Here is a 22,954-nt window from a genome sequence, read left to right on the forward strand (position 1 = left end):
TGGCTTCCTATAGTTGGAGATCTGGTCCAAGAGAAGGTGGAGAACAAAAAAGATTTTGATCCATCATACCATGCACTGGTCAGAGTCCTTGGATTAAAAGACACCCGTACTGTGATTCTGTCTCCACTACCTGGTCGTAAGGAGAATCGATGCATTTCCATTGAACATGTCAAGCTACACCATATGGCCGATACTGAATAGTATGCCTCTGAGCATTCCTCGCCGGGATCTCTCATTGAATCTGATGGCTTCTGTTTCTTCAACTGGTGCCCAACAAATGGAGGGGGAGATTGAATCTTCAATTGATTTGTTGCCTGTTTTACCGTCTACATCCACAACTGTGGATACTGAGTATTCTTCTCCTCCAGTTGAAGTTATAATTGACATTCCAGAAAGTACAATTCATTCACCTTCCAATGCAGAACAACCCTCGTTGTTTCAGCTGGGGTCCAGTGGTTACTATATGGATCGTACTAGCTTTTCTTCTGATACATCTTCTTTCTCATCATCTGTGGCAGAGCCCCCTAGACACACCAGTTTTTTCCTCTCCTGGTTCAAGAAGACCTATCTAGTTCCGCCATAAACATACATCTGGATGGTGCTGACGATGATTTTCCTCTTCATGTGGATTGGGTTTGTGACTGTGTTTTTCCTGTTGATTAATGGCCATTACCTACCTGAATGCTCTGCTGTGAATTTGGTTGACAGAGTTTTAGCCCCTCACAAGATCAAGCCCTAGTTAATATTACAGCATTTCCAGGTATTGATTTCATTGTTTGGGATAAAGTACCATACGATATCCATGGCCCAACCGACCTTTTGAACATTCCATACAGGTTCCGCATTTCCTTAGGAGATGTGGTTTTGCATGGCATACACTCTGATGACTGGGAAATTCACGCTGTGCATTCATTGTTGTCTGATTTTAAATATTATACTGCTTTTAACACTGAAGATTTGTATTTGAATTCTATAAATCATGATGATTTGTTCTGTTATCAACATTATCGACATCATTTTTTTACACAAAACCAGTAGTCAGAGACGATCTTTTAATTATACCTAATGAGAGCATTGCCGAACACCATTACAGGGGAGTTCAAAGACCCAACAGAGTAAATTTATATATTTTTCAAATTACAATCTTTCTAACCCTCAATCTTATTATTACAAATTAAAGATATCGTCCCACACTAAATTTATGCTGACCCACACTAAATTAGTTTACTCCTTGTTCTTCATCAATGATTTGTCCGTGAAAGGTTATGAGTATTGGAAGGACACGGTTGATTTAAAATCCATCTGGGGTACCAAACCTTGGCAAGTGCAGGGCACTGAGTCTTTGCATCGCCATTTTTTATGTAAATCGTTTTTTATTGACTTTTCCACATCATCATTATCAGTTCACAGTTACAACCATACAATAACTATTAACTGCAGGGTGTCCCCGGCCTTAGGTGTCAATAAGATGCTCCATAGGTGGTACAGATGCTCCATGTCCAGCCATTGGGAATCACCCCCCAACCCCGCCGATATCCCACCCGTCCCCCCAAGTCCCCAGCCCCCCCTCCCCCCCTCAGCATCTGCAAAGCGTCCGAATAAGTAAATGCCAGTCTGGAGTAACTTGGGACCCCCCCGCATCCCCATCATTTTTGCTGCGTAGCCCTACCCCTCCCCATCCCCATCCCCTGTCAGGTCTGGAAGAGAGGTAAAGCTCTCAAAGTGGGCAGATATACAGCCGCAGGTAGGCCCTGTGACAGGTAAGACAATAGGGCACCCCAAGACTCTGCAAAGGCTGAGGGATCATCCCGGAAACACGATGCCAGGTGCTCCAGTGAAAGCAGGCGGGTGTGCCACAGCGATAGAGGTGGAGCGCCCTGTTTTTTCCACGCCGCCGCCACTGTAAGCTTAGCCGCCCCCACGCAGAGCCACCATATTGCCTTGTCATCCCTGGATACACCGTCCCAAGCCTCACCCCGAAGTCCTAGTTTCATGTGTTCGATCCCCCCGGGGGGTGTGAAGCCTAAGATAACTTTAATCTGCGCTAGGATTTCTTCCCAAAAAGGTCGTATGCTGGGGCAGTCCCACCATATATGTTTGAAGTCCCCTAGTAGGCCGCATCCTCGCCAGAAGAGTGCAGAGGTCCCCGGGAAAATCCTGGCCAATTTCGTTGGGTATAGATACCAATCAAATATAGTTTTGTAGTGTGCCTCCCTCAAGCCCACCGATAGGTTATGTCTGGGTATGTCCCGCCACAATTCCCTCCACTCCACGTCTGCGATCTCTCTCCCCAAGAGTTGCTCCCAAAACCCCATATACCTGGCCTTGGGCGTGTGTAGCGTAGTCAATAGCATCCGGTATAGAGTCGAGATTGCCCCCTTCATAGATCCCACCTTACTCAGCACCAGTTTCTCCATGGCAGTGAATTCACGACATCCCGCCTCCCTCATCGGTGTCTGCGTGGCCCAGTGTTTTAGTTGTAAATAGTGGTAGTGCTCACTATCGGGAACCCCGAATTCTCCCTTACAATTCTGGAAAGCGCGGAACGCCCCATTTGCAAACAGGTCCGCCAACTTTAGACATCCCCCTTCATGCCACTTATCAAAAGGCCCCTCGTCTCTGGCTGGTGGAAAGGCCGGATTAAAGTGTATCGGGGTGTATGGCGAAGGGAATGTCGTCCACCCCTCTCTCCGCGTGACCCTATCCCATACCTCCAAGGTAGTGCGCGTAGGTGTGCTAAGATAAGCATTCGGCGGTCTGTCTCTCCGTGGTTTCCACAGCAGATCCCAAATAGACCTGCCGGCAATCGCGCGATCCATATGAAGCCAGTGCTTCTCCGATTCGCGTGCCGTCCATTCCAACGCGACCCGCAATTGGGCCGCTTGGTAGTAGAGCTCGAAGTCCGGCAGGCCCATTCCTCTCTCCGCCCTCTGTTTTCGAAGCACTGTAAAAGGGAGCCGTGCCCTCCCCCCCTGCCACACAAACCTCGTAATCATTGACTTCAACTGCGGAAGGAACGTTTTCTCCAGCGGGATCGGTAAAGCCTGAAACAAATATAGGACCTGGGGCAGCACCATCATCTTTACCGCATTGATTCGCCCCATCCAGGAGACATACAGAGGTTTCCACCGCCTCAGCTCCTGTCGCAAGTGCGGTAGGACTTTGGTGTAGTTGGCGCCATACAGCCCCGAAATCTTCGGCGTAAGCTGTACCCCCAGATATTGTAGAGAGTGCGTTGCCCATGAGAGCGACGTCTGGGCTTTCAGCGATGCCACTTCCGCGCTGGAGAGTGTGAGATTCAATATATAGGACTTGGACATGTTTACCTTAAAGCCCGCCACTTTCTCAAAGTCCTGCAGTTCCCCCTGCATTGCGGAGAGGGAGAGGCGAGGCTCCCCCAAGGTCAGTAAAACATCATCAGCAAAGAGGGAGAGTTTGTGGTCCTCCCCGCTAAACCGTATCCCTTTAATGAGTGCGTTCGCTCTTACACGAAGGGCGAGGGGCTCTGTGCTTAGGGCAAAGAGCAGGGGGGACAGCGGACACCCCTGTCTAGTGCCCCGAGTCAGTCAGAAGGGCTCGGAAGCCACCCCATTGACCACTACTCTCGCGGAGGGACGGCAATAGTTAGCACGCACCATGTCTATGAAGGTGTCCCCGAAGCCAAATTTCCGTAAGGTCAGGAATAGAAAGGGCCAGTCCACGCGGTCAAACGCTTTTTCGGCGTCTAACCCGACCACCACTGCTGGAATTTTGAATCTAGTAGTTTTTTCAATGATGTGGACTGTTCGCCGTATGTTATCGTGCGTCTGGCGCCCTTTAATGAAGCCAGATTGGTCCGGGTGGATTAACCGGGGTAGCAGGTCGTCCAAGCGTCTAGCTAAGATCATGGAGTAGAGCTTGGCGTCCAGGTTCAGGAGGGCTATGGGACGATAGGACGCACACGACTGCGGGTCTTTGCCTGATTTGGGCAGAACCGTAATCATCGCCTCCGCCATAGAGTTGGAAACTCGGGCTTCTCTTGCCACTGCCCGAAACAAGGCTGTCAGATGTGGGACCAGTTCGTCTGCGAAATGCTTATAAAAATGTGCGGTAAAGCCGTCCGGGCCAGGTGCCTTATGGAGTTTGAGACGCTTTATGGCAGTTCGCACTTCCTCCCCAGAGATGGGCTCTTCCAGCCTCTCCCTCTCCGACGACGAGAGCCGAGGGCATTCCACCCCATCTAAGTACGCCGTTTGGTGGTCCTGCGCAAGCATGTCCCCACTATAGAGAGCGCCATAAAAATCCCGGAAGGCTCTAGTCTTGGCGTCTTCCTCATGTGTGACCTGGTCAGGCCCTATCCGAATGCCTCCCACATACGATTTTGCACGTTGAACTCTAAGCTTACGCGCCAACTGTGACCCCACTTTGTCCCCCTGTTCGTATCCCGCGCGGCTAAGCCTCAGCAGTGTATACTCCGCCCTGGCGTTGTAGATCGCCCGTAATTTACCCCTCACCGCTGTAAGCTGTCTCAGTAAATCGCGAGAGGGCGCAGCTTTGTGTCTACCCTCTAACCCTTTGAGCTCTTCCTCTAGCGCTTCCCGTTCCAGCGCCTGTTGTCTCCGCAGTGACGCCTGCAGTTGGATGCACTTGCCCCTCAATACCGCTTTGAACGCGTCCCATGTATTCTGATAGGAGGTGTCCTCAGGTAGGTTGCCCTGAAAATATGCCTCTATGGCCTCTGTCAGCTCCGCCCTCCGCACCTGGTCCCTCAAGATGGCCCCAGGGAAGTACCATCTGCTATGTCCGCGTCCCCTCCCTCCCCATTGTAACTCCAGAATAACCATCCCATGATCCGAGACCGATATGGGGAGAATTTGCGCTCCTGTCACCTTCCCCACTAATGCTTGACTTAAGAAAATATAGTCTATCCGAGTGTAAGTCCGGTGGACATGGGAATAGAAAGTATAGTCTTTCGATGTCCTGTGTAAAGCCCGCCACCCGTCTCGGAGACCAAGGGAGTCGAAGCGTTCTTTGACTCGCATTGGAAACACGGACGTCCTCACCCCTGTAGTTTGGGAGCCATCTAGGTGTCCATCCCACAAGAAATTAAAGTCCCCCATCAAGATGATGGAACCTTCCGCAAAACTGCCGAGGGAATCCAACATGTGCGTCATGAACGCCGCCTGTCCAGTGTTCGGGGCGTATACTACCGCAGTTGTGCAGAGTTGGTCCTGCAGCCTCCCCTTGAGCATGAGCCACCTCCCGTCCTTATCCCTATTCGTGTCTGCTACTTGAAAGGGCGTGGAGTTGTGGAACAGTACCGCCACCCCATTATGTTTTGTGTTGGCCGCTGAGTGAAAAACCTGTGGGTATGCCCTATGTTTGAGCCGACCCGTGTCTTCCTTTTTAAGGTGCGTTTCCTGTAGGGCGACTACCTTAATCTGCCTGTCCATAATATACTTGAAGACCTTCTGGCGCTTCTGGGGTGCGTTCAACCCTTTCACATTCCATGTAGCCCACGTCACCATCTTAAATGGTTATCCCCCTCCCCGCTCTGCTCATGTGTAGTCGGAAACCTCCCCCTCGGCGTGTGTTGTGGATTCCATCCGGCCCATTCCGCGGTGCCTCTCTGCCTCTGCCTCAACCTGCCCCCCCTTGATGCCTCGCCTCCCCCCAGATTTCCCCCTCCGTTTCGTCGTTGCAGCCTGCCACCCTTGCCCCCCACCCCAAACCCGTCCCCCCTACCTCCCCCCCTCCCCCCCTCCCCCCCCTACCAACCCCCCCAACCAAAGAAACCCGACCATGGAACACCTCAAACCTTGGGTAGTTCCAGGGATGGTAACCAAGACCCAGCCCCAACGGACTCCAGGCCCAACCTACTTGCTCCGCAACCGGCGGAAACATCAACATGCGTGCTAGATAAAGGCCCCCGGAAAAACAAAATCCTCAGTGTCCATATGGAGATAGCCGCTCTTCTCACTGGACCTGCCGCAGCCCCGTCGCCGTCCTCCTGGCACTGCCGCGAGGGGACCAGAACCCTCCTGTCGGGAGGCCCCCCGGGGGCGCGCCCTTTCTTCATCCTGGTGAATCCCACATCGCATCATCCCGGCCATTACTCACGGTTGGTCCCTCCTCGCTGGCGCTGAGCCCGGTGCCACTGCTCACCCTGTGGTCCGACTGCCGCAGCGCAGGACGACTCCGGGACCCCGGCGCCGTCCGTGTCTGTGGGGAGGCCCAGAATGCGCAGCCCCTCCTTCAGCTCTGTGATATGATGCCTTTTATTTTGCCGCTCAAAGCTGAGCCCGAAGGGATATGTCCATCTGTAGCGCACGTTTTCCTCCCGAAGCTTGCAGGTCACCGGGCGGAGCTGCTGGCGTCGCACTAGAGTGGCTTGCGATAAGTCCTGATACAAAGAACAGCTGTGGTCTTGGAACGAGACCTCCCTCTTCTTTCTGGCAGCTTCCAAGATGGCCTCCTTGACCGGAAAGGCATGCAACTTAGCCAGGACGTCCCTAGGTCTCCTGCGCTCTCCGTGTATCGGTGGTCTGACCCTGTGCACCCGTTCAAGCTTTATTTTCATGTCTGGCCGATTCACCACCTCCCCAAAGAGGCCGATAATGAACGCCTCTAGGTCCGAGCCTTCCGCGCCTTCTTCCAGGTCTCTCACCCTTATATTCTCTCTCCGGGTACGGTTCTCCATATCTTCCAGCTTCAGGGCTGACTGCGCCAGTTGAGAGCGAAGCTCCGCACACTCCGCCCGGGAGGCCAAGGAGGCTCTATCCAAGGCTTGCATCTTCTCCTCCACCTCCACCTCCAGGACCCGGGACCCTACCGCGTCCACATCACGGCGCAAGTCGCCTAGCTTCTCCGTCAGGTCCCCACGTAGTTGGTCCAAGCTGGAGTGAAGGTCCCGTTTGAGCTCTCCGCAGAGGTCTTTTTTAAAGTCCCGGAGAGTGGCCACCAGGTCGTCCTTAGTCAAGGCCATACCGTCTCCCCCGCTCGTTCCTCCCTCGTCGGTGGCGCTGGACAGTGTCTGGAAGTACTTCGCCACGCGATTTTCCTGAGGCTTTGCTGTCTTCTTAGTCGGGAGCGTGCGGGACGTCCTCCCCATCAGGGCGTCTACTTTGTGCTGCAGGAATACGTCCCTACCAGCCTTATGGCCCCCCAGCGACTATACACCTCCACGCGACCACTTGCGCCATCCACTTGAAATCGGGAGCCTTCTTGCCCTTGCCGGCAGACCCTGCCAGTAGTCGCTCTGCTGTCCACACGGGAGCCGCTGGATACCGGTCCCCACCACGTCCAGCCGTCCCCTCCACCTCCACTTTCCCTCCGAGCCAGGCGCGCTATGAGACCAGCGCTATGGTGCATCCCACGGTGCTCAGAAGCGTCTCACTCGGCCGCCATCTTAGGGTCAGGCACCGCCCCGAATAAGCGCTGTTGGTGAGTGCCCTTCGAGTCGCCGTCCCCTCTAACCTGCAAGAGTTGCCTTCAGGGAGAGCGAACCGAGTCCCGGCGCCAAGCCGCCTTGCCCCGTGGTCACCGTAGTGGCGGCGGTCGCGGCCGCTCTTTGAAGGTCCTCCGGTGTTGTCGCTCGGCGCGCGATCCCCGCTCGCACTACCAGCCATGCCAGAACCACTTCATTCTACAGGATCGCCACTGCCCAGCGCACCGCTCGACATGCCTCCGGTCGCTCTTCCGTGCTTGTGGGGATCCCCGCTCGGCGATCAGCCGCGGCCCGCGGCCGCCATTTTATCCGCTCTCGGCGCTTGGGTCATAGCTCGCCCCCCCACATTTCTGGGGTCGCCACAGCCTCACCGCCGCGACATCTGCCTCTTCTAGTGTTCCGCGATCGCCTCGCAGGGTGTGCGCCGATCCAGAGCCCCCGCTCAGCCGCTTTTGGAAGTCCGTGGGGCCGGAGCTGACTCGGTACACTACCTGTCAGCCATCTTACTTGGCCACGCCCCCTGCATCGCCATTTTTTATACCGTTTCAGCTCTTGTTTTTAAATGAGACAGTACAACAGACTACTTGTTTTGGTTTAGCCACGGCCAAAAATCTGAATATTCCCTCCATTCCAGTATTGGCTCTATATGAGGCATGGCAAACACATACCAACTATACACCTGAGGACATAGCTGTCATGTTTCATAATGGCACACTTAACTCCTCCACTATTGACCCTTTGGGATGTTTACTGTGGCCAACGAGATCCAATGCATGTCCATTGCGTTTTCTAAATACTTCAAAAGGATTTACCCAAAGCAGACCTGATCCCCATTTTTCACAGCCCATTCGGTTACCACATATTCTTTTTTTTTTTTTATAAAGAAACCTTTATTTGACTTCAGAGTTACAGACTTGGGCCTACAACCACTTGGGCCGGCCGCTAAATAGTACGAGAAGATTTAGTTCATCGTTATACAGACATGTCAATCAAAAGACCCCGTTAGTCCGTCCGCACTCTAAGTGAAGGCTGCAGTTGTATCCGAATACCAGTATAAAGACCGTTTCAGCTTTTAATTTAAAACTTATAAACATTTCACACAAACAAGGCAATAAGAATTATAAGTATCAGTACGTGCTCCCCGGGGTAGGAAAATCCCCTCCATAGAGTAATCAGGAATAGTCTGCGACAGAGGAGGGGGGGGGGGGGCCCCGGGAGTGGAGAAAAAGTCAAACTGTAACATACTCATCACATAGCACATTAGGAATGTTCAGCTAGGGGGACAAAGGAACATCCAATACTATCGCCAGAGGAGGGGCGCAGATGTCTCCGCGATAAGTATTCCACGGACCCCACACCTTGGACCATTTCCTGGGCTTGCCTCTCGCCACATACACCATCTTTTCTCTAAACATGCACCAGTCCATATTCTCCTTCCATACCGAGATCGTGGGTGACCTCTGAGAACCCCATAACTGTGCGATGTTGCGTTTAGCCACCATGTTCCCCAAAGTCGCCCACTGCGTCTGTGCCACATAATAGTCATTTGGCTCCCACACGTTCAGCAGACACCTTCTAGCTTCTGGTAACAGAGCAACGTGTGTGACCTCTTCCATTACCGCATGCACCCGACTCCAAAAGCGAGCCACCTCAGGACATTCCCATATAATGTGTAGGAAAGTACCCAGCAAACCACAGCCACGCTTACACAGACCATCCACAGAAAGACCCATGCGCATCAGGCGGGGTCCAGTGACATACACTCTATGGAGTATCTTCAATTGTACGAGCCGAAGGCGAGCCGGAATTGCCACCTCCCTCGGGGAGGCCACCACCGATACCCAGTCCTCATCGTCTAATACCAAACCGTCAGCTACCCAGACCTCTCTCAGGTGGGTCAACAGGTCCGCCCGGTCGTTTATAAGCTTTTTATAAATCAAGGAGATTGTGATGTCAGGCACGTAGCCATCTAGCACCCTGTCCTCCAATGGGGAATATTCCGGGATAACAGTAGCATCGGGAAAAACCGAACACAACGCATGGCGGACCTGAGCATACCGGAAGTATCCCTATCGGTCAGCTTATATTCCACTTTCAGCATGTCAAACGTTTTAAACTTCCCTTTCACCCAAAAATCACTCACCTTACATATGCCAATCAGATCCCATTTCTCAAATCCTTTTGTTTTCCACAAACAGCCCAGCGTTTCCGAAGCATACAGCGGGGTCGCTCGAGTCAGGCGGTCCTTCCATCCCATCTCAGCATTCGCAGCATGCCACACACGGACTGCTATCTTTGTTGGGCCTGTCAACTGCACCCCGGGAGACTTCGAATAGAGTGCCCTATTGTAATCCCCACCAGGCAATAGCATTTTATCCATTGCAAACGCCGAGTTCAGGGCCGGTCCGTACAGCCCGTGATTCACCGCCGCCAGTTGGGACGCCCAATAATATCGCTTAATATCGGGGAGTGCAATACCCCCATCATACAAGGGAGTGTCAATTTTGTGAGAGCGATACGTGATCGCCCATCCCAGAACAATTGCCTCTGCAAACTCTCCACCGCACGGAAATAGCGGGCCGGTATAACGTCAAGCGTGTTTTGTAGTGCATACAGGAATCGTGGTAGTGACATCATCTTAAACAACGCCGCACGTCCGAGCGGTGAAAGCAGAAGCCGTCGCCAACCCAAAACGTCGGCCTTTAGTCGCTGAAGTGGGGGGAGCAAGTTCCGCTCATAACGGGCCACAGGGTCTAATGTTATGAAGATTCCCAAGTATTTAAACCCCAATGGCGAAATCTGGATAGGGCAGCCACGCGGGAGGAGAGGAGCATCACCCGAGAGAACGTAGACGCATGACTTAGTCCAGTTAATGACCAAGCCGGAGTTACGACCAAATGAGTTTAGAACATCGACTAATACAAGTAAAGACTGCCGGGGAGATGTGAGGTACAGGAGAATGTCATCCGCATAAAGAGAGATGCGGTCCTCAAATTCAGGCGTCCATCGAATGCCCCGCAAGGAGGGCTCCCATCGGAGCCAGGCAGCCAGAGGCTCCAAGGCAAGGGCGAAGAGAAGAGGCGACAACGGACAACCCTGCCGCGTGCCTCTTCCTAACACAAAGGGTGTCGACACTCTTCCATTCACTACCACCTGAGCCAATGGTTCATCATACAACAACTTCACCCAACCGATAAACCCGGGGCCAAAACCAAATTTCGCGAGTGCCGCCCAAAGATACGGCCACTCAAGAGTGTCAAACACCATTGTCGCATCCAGAGACGCCAAAATGGCCGGCTCACGAATGTGCGCCGCTCTGGCGAGCACTCCATGGAGACGCCTCAGGTTCAGAGCCGTGTTACGGTGAGGTATGAAACCAGACTGATCCGGATGGATCAAGTCGCCAACGACCCTAATCAGACGATTAGCTAAAACCTTAGCTAGAATTTTGGGCTCCGCATTCAACAGTGAGATAGGTCTATAAGAGATACATCGATCCCGCGACTTCCCCTCCTTGTGAATAAAGACTATTGTGGCAAGACGCTGATCATAGGGGAGGGAGCCCACTTCTCGTGCTTCAAGGAACATTGCACGTAGATGAGGCGCCATCTTGTCCGGACGTAGTTTATACAGTTCGATGGGAAGGCCATTAGGACCCATGGCCTTGCCGGAAGCGACCGAGCGAATGGCCAAAGCAATCTCATCACACGACAGCGTCGCGTCCATCAGTGTCCTATCCTCCTCTGACAAAGACGGCAACGCAATATCTCTCAGCAGTAGATGAGTCATCCTCAGAGCGCTCCGAGACTTCAGAGTATACTTCGCGGAAATAATCCGCGAAACATTCAACAATTTCCACAGGGTCAGTCACACGCGCGCCATCCGTTCTCTCAATAACCAGTACCACTCGACTCGCTCTCTCTTTCTTGTCCAACCATGCAATCAACTTTCCAGCCTTATTCCCCACATCGTATAAACGTCCTTGTTGCTCTCTGCTCATCACCTTGGCGGCATCGGTGACCAACGCTCTATAATCAAGCTGCTTGAGACTGAGAACGTGCAACTTATCATTCGTAACACCCAGCTCCAGGTCCCCTTCCAACTCAGCTATTTCATTCTCAAGGCGAACCACCTCCTCAATCTTGCTTTTCTTGGTGTGGGAAATTAGAGAAAGGGCTTGCCCACGGATCACCGTTTTGAAGGCTTCCCACAACGAGACAGCAGATGATACTGACCCCACATTTTCATTAAAATAGTGTTCAAGAGACTTAACCAGTTCCGCCCGGATTTTAGGATTACGCAGGTACCCAGAGTTAATCAGCGCCACCCTCCCCTCAGCCCCGGGGGTGACCTCCATGTGCAACAGTAGTGGGGAGTGGTCAGAAATACCCCGGGCCAGATGTCTTACTTCCCTAACCATCACAGCTTGGGCCGCCGGCATAAGGACATAATCAAGTCTCGACAGACTTCCATGAGCCCCTGAGTGGAAAGTGTATTGCGCCTGTCCCGGGTGCAGTAAACTCCAGCAGTCTATAAGTCCGAGGGTATCTATAAACCCACTCAACCAGGTCTGCGCCCCAGGGAGATCCCTGGGAGGGTGGCGATCCGCTCTACTGGATACGACAGAATTAAAATCGCCCCCCATCACCAGAACCCCCCCCCCCCCCCCGGGAGTCCCAGGACCATGCGCCCTAAGTCAGCAAATGTTACAGTCTGCAATCCCGGTGGGACATACACAGAAACCAGCGAGACAGTTCTGCCCTCCCACCGTCCTACGAGTGCAGCATACCGCCCTCTGTCATCATGGATTATATCGTCCACCTCCAGCGGGACAGAGGCTCTAACCAAGATGACCACCCCCCTCGAGCCAGAAGTGAAACCTGAGTGAGCAGCGAGACGATATCCCCGCCTATTCATAGCATGGCAAGAATTCCCAATTAGATACGTTTCCTGCAGAAAGACAATGTCTGGCGAGAGCCGTTTCAAAAACTGCAGCACTACCCCACGTTTAATCCTGTCCCCCAAGCCATTCACATTCCATGAGAGTATCTCAATCCCCTACCCCCCATCCCAGCCTCGTGCACAACCCCTTCCCCCAGAGAACACGACCCCAACCACCAGTCATATAGCGTTACGTTGCCTTGTAAAACATTCAAACATTCCCCAACCCCCCCCACCAACATTCCCGTTACAACTCCCCCCTCCCTGCACCCCTGCGTGAGCCCATGTAGCCCCCCCAACTTGCAGTGTACCTGTCGCCCTACCATTGACTAATCTACGAAAAGAAACCCCAGAGGAGGAAAGAGCCTCACTAAGCACCCCACAACACATATAAGAATAAGGCACTGAATAGAAACATCGAACCAAGGGATTGAAGTGTCTTCGCAATGTTCAGTCACCGGGAACCTCCTGCCCTGTCAAGCCCCCTCTGTTCTCCTCAGTCTGGTCCTCTCGACTGCATCGCCGGGGCAAAGTATCAAGCCAATCTCCAACCACCTCCGGCCGGTCGAAGAAATGTGACCGATCCTCAAACTCGACACGCAACCTGGCCGGAAAGAGCATCGCATATTTCAGCTCCATGTCCCTCAGGCGCCGTTTAACACCCATGAATCCCTGTCTCTGCTTTTGGACCGATTGTGTGAAGTCCGGGTAGAAACTTATATTAGTGTTCTCAAACTTCGTCGGCCCACTCACCCTCGAGGCCTGCAGGATAGCGTCCCTGTCCCTGAAATTGAAAATTCTGGCAATGATAGGCCGTGGGGGAGCGCCCGGTTTCGGCTTACCACCTGGAACTCTATGGGCCCGCTCGACCGCAAAAAATTTACTCAACCCTTTGGGTGCAAGATGGTTGATCACGAGATCTTCCACGAAGTGGTCGGCCGCAGGAACCTCCGATTTCTCCGGCACCCCTATTATGCGCACATTATTCCGCCGAGCTCTACTTTCAAAGTCCTCCAGCCGACGGACAAACAAATCATTGGATGTCCGCTGATTACGGACCTCGGTTTGCAAGTCGGACACGTCTGTTGTCAGGCTCGACGTTTTCAGATCCAAGGATTTGACCTTTTCGTTCGTTTTTGAAAGGTCCGCTCTGACTAGATTAACGTCGATCAAAACCACGTCCAATTTATGGGCCAAGGTGTCGAATTGCTGACTAACCGCAGCTTTCATCTCGTCGATGGCACCCATGACATCCTGCAATGTTAATTCTATGGACGATCCCGGGCCCTCCTTGGGTCTCTCCGGTGACTTATGCAGTCCACTAGGGGATCCTTTTGACTGAGCATAGCGGTCCATGTTATTTGCTTGGGTATAACCTCCCCGCCTAGTCGTCTTGGATTTTTGTTTATCTCCGTCCGATCTCGATGCCATTGTCTGAGGGCCACCAAGGTTGTCGTCCACCAGCACGATTAGGTTACCACATATTCGGTGGGTAAATTGTGTCAGCAATGGTTGGAACATTCTACACTGTCATCTGTGAAGCATCACCTTTCTCTCTCGTCAGGTGACATTGATCTGGCATAATATTGTTTCATCCGGCATTGACATTGTTCAACATGAAGTTTTATATCATGGTCAAAATTAGTTACATTCTATAATGCAATTTGCTTAGACCTTACAGACACTCAAAAGTGGAAAAGTGCCATGGGATTACCTCAATGCTTTCGCATTGTTTTTGCCATTTAATTTGACTGATAAACAGAAATTAATGTCAATGAAAGGCGCAACATACACATTGTTACATATTGAACAATTAGAACAGATATCATTTTCTGTGGCAGAGACCGATTCAGTTGTATGGTTGATACACAGGGTTATTTCATTGCCTATGTCACTTTTTCAGTTCACGGCCTGCATAAAGCACTATCTAGTTGGTAGAAATGAACCCCTCTGCAGTAGCTACATTCATGAATTACGGTTGTTGCCTTTCACCTTTAGATGTCAACGGGCGGATAAGGAAGTTTTTCTTACAGGAGAGGATTGCGATTCCACAGTAGGACATTCCCTAGTCTGTAAACAAGTTAAACTTCACTGAGCCTGCAACGTCTCGGCCCCTAATCTGGCTTGTTTTCTAAAACGTACCCCTGTCCCAGCTATAATTACTGCATTAACTTTGCTTTCTAACGGCAGTTATCTTATTCTAAATAACCACGACTGCTGTGGTTTAAGGGCAGTTATCCTGTATATAGTAACAGTTTCCCAACGTGTTACATGTTGCAGCAATGTCCTGTTACCACCCCCGCACTGGATTGTAGATAGTTCACTTTTACCTTCCATTACAACTTTGAAAACAGATTTCAATAAGCTAAGCAGACTCAAAGCGCTATTGTTTCAACAAGAAGTGGCTCTCACATCAGCGCGTGAGACCTTCGAATTGCAGGTGGCGAGAAACGCAAGTGAGATTCACTTATTGCTAAACACGAATCTCCCACTCCATTTTGGAGAATTAATTCACCACATATTTAATGTGTCTGATACTGAGGGCCTAGCTCACTTTTTTAAACTTGTGGGATCCGGCCTTGTCACCTCCTTTCAGACTATTTTTGGCGTATTACCCGCTTTTATTCAATCTATTTTTTCCAGCGCCTTTGGAGGATTTCCCCGGATGCTCCTAATAATTTGCTCCTAATAATTTGCGGCATGCTTGTATTGCTATTACTACTTCGCAATGGCTGCTCGATTTGTGGAGCTGCCAAACCCGGTCCAGTTGCAGCTGTACTGTGACCGCATGACCCAGCTTTTTACGGCAATTCCAATGGAAGCTCTTGACATCAACTATCAGTTGATCTTCCGTTATGCCTACTTCACCTCCGTGCAACCTGTGTTCCACTGCCTCCGGTGCCCTTTTCAATGGGCCCCAGATGTCTGTCTCTCCACTACAACCCACGCTGCCCTGGATTACGAACTGTTAATGGGTCTGTTGAAGGCCCATAACCAGGAATGCTCCATGGGTAAGCGCCTGGTGTGTGATCCTCTACTTGACCTAACAGCAGATTTGAGTACCTGTGCTCGTGCGTAGCGCCTAATAGATCGGAGTTTCATCAAAGTTAACACAGGTTGCCCTGACATGCTCCTAACGGCCTATGGATATGAGGAGCATGTGTGTTCGTTTGACTTACTCAATTGAATGGCAGGCCTTTTTACTTTGGAAGGTTCAGACAACATACTTGAGTTTATGGCATGCCACTTTTCCTGCAACATTTCTGTCTCTGAAGATTCGCTATGACTGGATGTGTTTTTGGGTACTCATTTGGCTACTTTTTAAATTTGCAACACTAAATCTTTTGTTTTGTTCACAAATATTCTATTTGGATTACTACTGAGACGCTTTGCCTCTGCTTATCTCTGCTTTTTGTTTTTGCATAGTGCTAATGACCTGGCCAAGGGGAGGGTGTCACGTGACCCATAGGGACATTGTCGTCTTCACTAAGTTAGCATGAGCACACTGCAGCCTGCCTGCTGCTTTGCGCACGTTACTACACGTCTTTATTTTTTGCAATAATTTCTATGGCTGTTTTCACATGAGAACTCATTGCTGTGTTCACACTCTGCATGTTCCTGGGATTTTGACTGAACATTATGTGCAAGGTCGAATAACAATGCCCCTTGTTATTTTGTTCTGGCCAGGCCTTAGCCCTTAGACAAAACTTACCAATGCAGCTGTTGTTTGGACAAACGTACTTGGGTTTTATTAGAATACACAAACAGGTAGCACACACTTGGAGAGGGACCTTTCCAGGGAGAAGAGCGAGACAACACCTATGAGGTAGATCTACCATCTATAGGCTAAGGTATGGGTTCTGCTGACAAAACACAGAGATCTTCTAATATATAGTAAAACTGCTTTGTAGCAAGGGGAGGGAGGTTAGGTTCTGTTGTCTTTTCATTGTGACATATCTCTTTATGATATGCGGATCAGCTGCTATGCTGACTGTATTTGTACTATACATTTTCCTGCTTGTTGTGGCACATGTACTGCTGGTTAGGGCACATTAGCTAAAATAAATATTTTAAACCATTTGGTGTCTCTGTAAGATCTTATTGTGGACAAGTACAAGAGTGGGGGCGAAAGGGTGTGTCTTGTTACTGCAATTCCTGAGAGATGTGGGAGTGTTGTGTTCTGGAGTGCCTAATCATTTGGTTCTCTGTGAGTGAGTAGGAGACCAAGTGAGACACTATAGCAAGTCGTTCCTGGGCTTTTGGATACTAAGGTGGTAGGAAGACTCAGTCCCTATACATCAAGGTCCCATAATCCTGCGCATAGTTCTGTGTTTGTGCAGAATTCCTGCAACAGTTGAGATCACCCAACATAGTAAAGTTAGATAGTTTAAGAATGGGCAATGTGAGAACTTCGGAGATACTAGAGCTCCAATTGGTCCCATTGCCCGGTGGGCGATATATGAAAGCTCTGGACAAAGTGAAATTATTGGTTAGAAGCAATGAAAAAAAGAGCTTCACACTGAGTAATTGTCAGATTATCTAGTTTGCACCTAAAACATTATTTAAAAATAATAGCAATACCTCCTCCTTTTTTATACTCATGGTCCATTCTCAGAATCCTTTAGGAAGAGGGCAAAGCTGAGATGACATCAGGCCCTGCAGCCTTATCGAGACAGATTTCTGTTGAGAAAAAAACGTCTGAGGGTCATGATCTGTAAGAAAGTTAAACATGTCCCAGTGATGTTTTACTAGTGAATGGCAATTTAGATAGAAAAACTTGCCTAGAGGCTGATCCATCACCTGCTTACAGGGCCAAAGGGTTGGGGGAGGGCTTGTTGTTCTTATATCAAATAAGCTCCCAGTAAAAATCAAGAAAAAACATAACTGTAGGACCACATTCATTAATCCTGAGGCTAACATTCAGGGGAGGCCTTGATATGGTACCGATTAATTACTATAGTAATGTTTTTGACTGCACGCGGGGGAAGGTGGCGTCAGCCTTTGAAGGGGGACTAGAGACACTTATCTCCTCTATTATTAATAGTTTTATATTAACTTGGGCAGGGGACTTTAATAGCCAAGCATCGCCCACATGGGTGTGTGGGTTTATCGACCAGGTTGGGGCTGGCTACTTACATTTTCAATATACTACCAGATGAAGAAAAGGGTCTAGGGGAAATTTATAGACCTGCGTGGATAAGTCCCCTATCTATATATAACAACAACAAAAAAATCAGCGGGTCTCAAAAAGACATGTTTAGACAGACATTTCAGCAGTACGTGCAACAGGGAAAAGTAAACAAAAAAAGGGGAGTTTCAATTAAGAAGACTGATTCCCATCACCCACCGAAGTGGCATGCTTCATCATTTGGGGATCTCCTCTCGGCTACACACTAGTGCCACCAAGGTACTGCAACTCCTTACTAGTGTTAAAGGAGGAGCTCGCGGATGTTTTTTAATGTAATCCAAAACTAGATCACCTAAGATCAATGAAGCACGAAGCAGTGTGGTGAGTTTGTAGTGCAGTGTAGGAATAAGTGAGCTAAAATTGACTACTAGGGGAAAAATAAATGTATTCGATATCCCGTGGTGTCAACGGTTAAAAAGAGTGAGCGCGATCTGAATTAATGTACGAGCGTGTCACGTTGCCTCACGCCCTGAGCTGTTGCCAGGACCGGTGGGTTCCCTCCCGATTTGATACGGGAGTACGACACCTATGCCTGTAGTGCCAACATTTGCCGTACACAGGTATATGGTTGTATCGTTCCTTATATTTTGTGTTTAATTTCTTTAACAATCATAGTGCAGTAGTTACACCTAGGTCCTGAAGAAAGCCATGATCATAGGAAGATCTGGATTGGCTGAAACATGTAGACCTTTGACCCTGTTGCTAGGTAGGTCGCCCCCCTAGCCATCGCACGGTCCTCCCTGTGATTTCTGCTGCGCTGATTTGTTGCTGGGCTCCATGCTTCGTCCACCCAGCCCGCCCCTAGCTTCTTGTTTCTTCAACTCTTCTTCTCCCTCGCCCCCCTTCTTGCCTTCTGTGCCCAGCGCTCTGCTCTCCCAGTCTGCATTTTGGCTGCACCTGTTACTGTATTTTGTTACTGCATTTTTTTTGTACTTGTGCCTCTTCCTTCCGTGTAAACTTCCTCCCTTGTATCTGCATTTTCTGCCTTCCGTCGTTATTTTCCCGCGCCCCCCTTTGCCTTCTGTGCCCTCCCGCCTCACCCGCCGCTGCTCCCTACGGCCCCGCCGCTCCCATTCACCACCCCGCTCCCGCCTCCCAGCTGCCCCTCCCTCCCTCAGCCCCTCATAATGGAGGCTGCGCGCCTAAGGCAAGCCCGTCTGCGCCTGGACCACGCCCAGCGCCAGGACCCCTGGCCCCCCGCGTCGCCAGCCCATCCGACTTAACTACGACGCCACCACCCTCATCGCACTCAACACCGGCCGAACCCCCGCCTGTCACCGAGCTACCCCTAAACGTACCCACGGACCCTTCACCTACCTAGCCTGCAAATTCCCCTGCATCCGGACCTACACCGCACCCGCCAGACCAGGCCCCAGCAGCAACCACCTCAAGTGCATCCTGCTCAACACCCGCTCCGTCCACAGACACGCCGTCGAACTCTGGAACCTCCTCGACACAACAGCGCCGGACGTCGCCTTCCTCACGGAAACCTGGATGAACGCCTCCTAAGCCCCCGACATCGCCATAGCCATCCCTGACGGCTACAAGATCACCTGGAGAGACCGCACCAACCAAACTGGAGGAGGCATCGCGATCGTTCACAGAAACACCATCCGCATCACGACCAACTCCGACGACACCCTCACCGCCACCGAGCACCTCCACTTCCAGATACACACCGACCCCATGACCACCCTCATAGGCACCCTCATCTACAGACCCCCGGGACCGCGCACACAATTCAGCGAAACCATCGCAGACTTCATCAGCCCGCCTCTCCAGACTACATCCTACTAGGGAACCTCAACTTCCACCTGGAAAACTACAATGACAGCAACACCGCTACCCTCCTGGACAACCTCGGACTCAAGCAACTGGTAAACACTCCGACCCACTACGCCGGCCACACGCTTGACCCCGTCTTCTCCTCCAGCAACTACATCTCCTTCAGCCACTCCACCGGACTACACTGGACAGACCACAGCTGCATCCACTTCAGCTTCAGAAAAACCACGACTCACCACCACCCGCATCAGGCCCCCCCCAAAGAGTCTGGAGCAAGATCACCACCGACCAGCTCACAACTTCACTAAACCAGAACCCCCCCACCAACACCACGGACCCCAACGAAGCAGACCGTAACCTCAACCAGTGGCTCACCAATTGCGCCGACGCCCTCGCACCACTGAAGAAACACCCCATCAGACCCGGTAGCAAGAAAGCCTCATGGTTCACCGACGACCTCAAAAACTCCAAAAAATCCTGCCGAACCCTCGAAAAAGCCTGGCGCCACGACCAGTCAACAGAAAACATGACAGCCCTCAAGAACGCCATCCGCAATCACCACCAAATGATCCACACCACCAAAAGAACAGCCTTCAGAGAGCGACTGGACAACAACTCCCACAACAGCAAAGAACTCTTCAGCATCGTAAAAGAGCTCTCCAACCCCAGCGCCAGCAACAACGACATCACGCCCACCCAAGACCTCTGCGACTCGCCGGCCTCGTTCTTCCACCGCAAGATCGCCGACATTCACAACCGCTTCGGCAACCAGACCACGCACCCCACCACCCCGACAGCACCTCCCACCACCACCCTCCGCACTTGGACCCCGTCAGCACTGAAGATACCATCCTAGTGATGAACAGCATCCACTCCGGCTCCCCAGCCGACCCCTGCCCACACCACATCTTTAACAAAGTCAACACCATCATCGCACCCCAACTTCGGAACGTCATCAACAACTCCTTCGCATCTGCCACCTTCCCGGAGGACTGGAAGCACGCGGAGATCAGCGCCCTCCTAAAGAAACCCACCGCGGACCCCACGGACCTCAAGAACTTCCGCCCCATCTCGCTCCTCCCCTTTCCCGCTAAAGTCATCGAGAAGACAGTCAACAAACAGCTGACCGCATTCCTCGAGACAAACGGCTCCCTCGACCCATCACAGTCCGGATTCCGAGCAAACCACAGCACCGAGACCGCCCTCATCGCAGCCACCGACGACATCAGGTCCCTGCCCGACAACGGGGAAACAGCTGCCCTCATCCTCCTCGACCTATCAGCCGCATTCGACACTGTCTGCCACCACACCCTAACAACCCGCCTCCACCACGCAGGGATTCAAGGAGAAGCTCTGGACTGAATCACCTCCTTCCTCACAGACAGAACTCAGAGAGTCCGCCTCCCTCCCTTCCGATCAGCGGCCACCAAGATCATCTGCGGCATTCCTCAAGGATCGTCGCTCAGCCCCACCCTCTTCAACGTCTACATGAGCCCCCTCGCAGCCATCGCACGCCAACACAACCTTAACATCATATCCTACGCTGACGACACCCAGCTGATCCTCTCACTCACCAACGACCCCGCCACGGCCAAAGCCAACCTCCAAGAAGGAATGAAAGACGTCGCGGAATGGATGAAGCTCAGCCGTCTGAAGTTGAACTCGGACAAGACGGAAGTCCTCCTCCTCGGAACATCCCCCTCCGCCTGGGACGACTCCCGGTGGCCCCCGGCACTGGGCACCGCCCCCATCCCCACGGACCATGCAAGCAACCTGGGTTTCATCCTGGACTCATCCCTCACGATGACCAAGCAGGTCAACGCCGTCTCATCATCCTGTTTCAACACCCTGCGCATGCTCCGTAAGATTTTCCAATGGATCCCCACCGAGACCAGAAAGACAGTCACCCATGCCCTCGTCACCAGCCGACTGGACTACGGGAACCACAGCCAAACTACAGAAAAGACTCCAACACATACAGAACGCCTCCGCACGACTCATCCTGGACATCCCTCGCCACAGCCACATCTCTGCCCACCTGAGAGACCTGCACTGGCTCCCCGTCGGCAAGAGAATCACGTTCAGGCTCCTCACCCACGCACACAAGTCCCTCCACGAATTGGGCCCCACATACCTCAACAACCGCGTTCTACACACCCACACGCCAACTCAGATCCGCCAGCTTCGCCCTCGCCACCGTACCACGGATCCGCAGAAGCACTACCGGAGGAAGATCCTTCTCCTACCTAGCAGCCAAAACTTGGAACTCCCTCCCCACCCACCTTCGGCTGACCCAGGACCATTTCACCTTCAGGAGGCAACTCAAGACCTGGCTCTTCGAGCAGTAGCATCTCCTAACCCCCCCCCCCCCACCCCCAGCGCCTTGAGACCCTCACGGGTGAGTAGCGCGCTTTACAAATGCTATGATTGATTGATTGACGTCATCACTATCGCGCTTGTACATTAATTCAGATCGCGCTCACACTTTTTAACCGTTGACACCACGGGATACCGAATAAATTAATTTTTACCCTGGTAGTCAATTTTAACTCACTTATTCCTACACTGCACTACAAACTCACCACACTGCTTCATTGATCTTAGGTGATCTAATTTTGGATTACATTAAAAAACATCCGCAAGCTCCTCCTTTAACACTAGTAAGGAGTTGCAGCTCCTTGGTTGCACTAGTGTGTAGCCGAGAGGAGATCCCCAAATGATAAAGCATGCCACTTCGGTGGGTGATGGGAATCCGTCCTCTTAATTGAGACTCCCCTTTTTTTTGTTTACTTTTCCCTGTTGCACGTACTGCTGAAATGTCTGTCTAAACATGTCTTTTTGAGACCCGTGGATTTTTTGTTGTTGTTACTTACATTTTCCTCATAATGATTATGGGGGCTTACTGAACTCAATGATTACTAAATTCGATTTACATTTATTAAAATGTGCCTTCCACAATAATGGAGACCCTATACCTATCTTTACAGGAAGGAACGCCACATCCGTTATTGACAACATTTTTATATCAGCTAATGTAAGTAAGTGGTGCTGAGTGATCATAATTGTATTTCCTTTTGGGGTAAAGCAGTCGATGTCTCGCCAAGTTTAATTACAGATATTATCCCGGTGAGACCTAACGGGGTTTGCCTTGAGTTAGATGGAGATGCTCCAACTCAAATCATGTGCGGTATCTGTAGAGATATTATTTATTGCCTGGAAGATGAAGTTGTTCCTGAACGGCTACTCTCTAGTTTTATTGGCCTCACCAACATAATTAATGATCTTTTGACAACTCCAAGCACCTTGGGTGGTGGCCAACGTTGGGGTTGATTTAATTATGCATGTACAATAGCCTCCAGAAAACTGAAATTGGCCCTTCATTGTCAACCCAGAGACAATTTGCTGATTAAATCACTTAGATCCAAATATAAAGATGTCCTTCTTGCCAGGAACAAAGAGCTTCAAGAGGCGGCCTGGTCCAATTTGTTACGGGCCACAGTCACAGTGGATAATACATTATTTTGGGATACTATCAACTCCTCTTTCCTAAAGAGCGATTCTCTTCCGGAGTTATTATCCCATCCACATGAGAGGCCTGGGTTGCCCCCTTTATG

The sequence above is a fragment of the Triturus cristatus genome, chromosome 1_1 (genome assembly GCF_964204655.1).
Source record: "Triturus cristatus chromosome 1_1, aTriCri1.1, whole genome shotgun sequence".
Taxonomy (NCBI): Eukaryota; Metazoa; Chordata; class Amphibia; order Caudata; family Salamandridae; genus Triturus; species Triturus cristatus.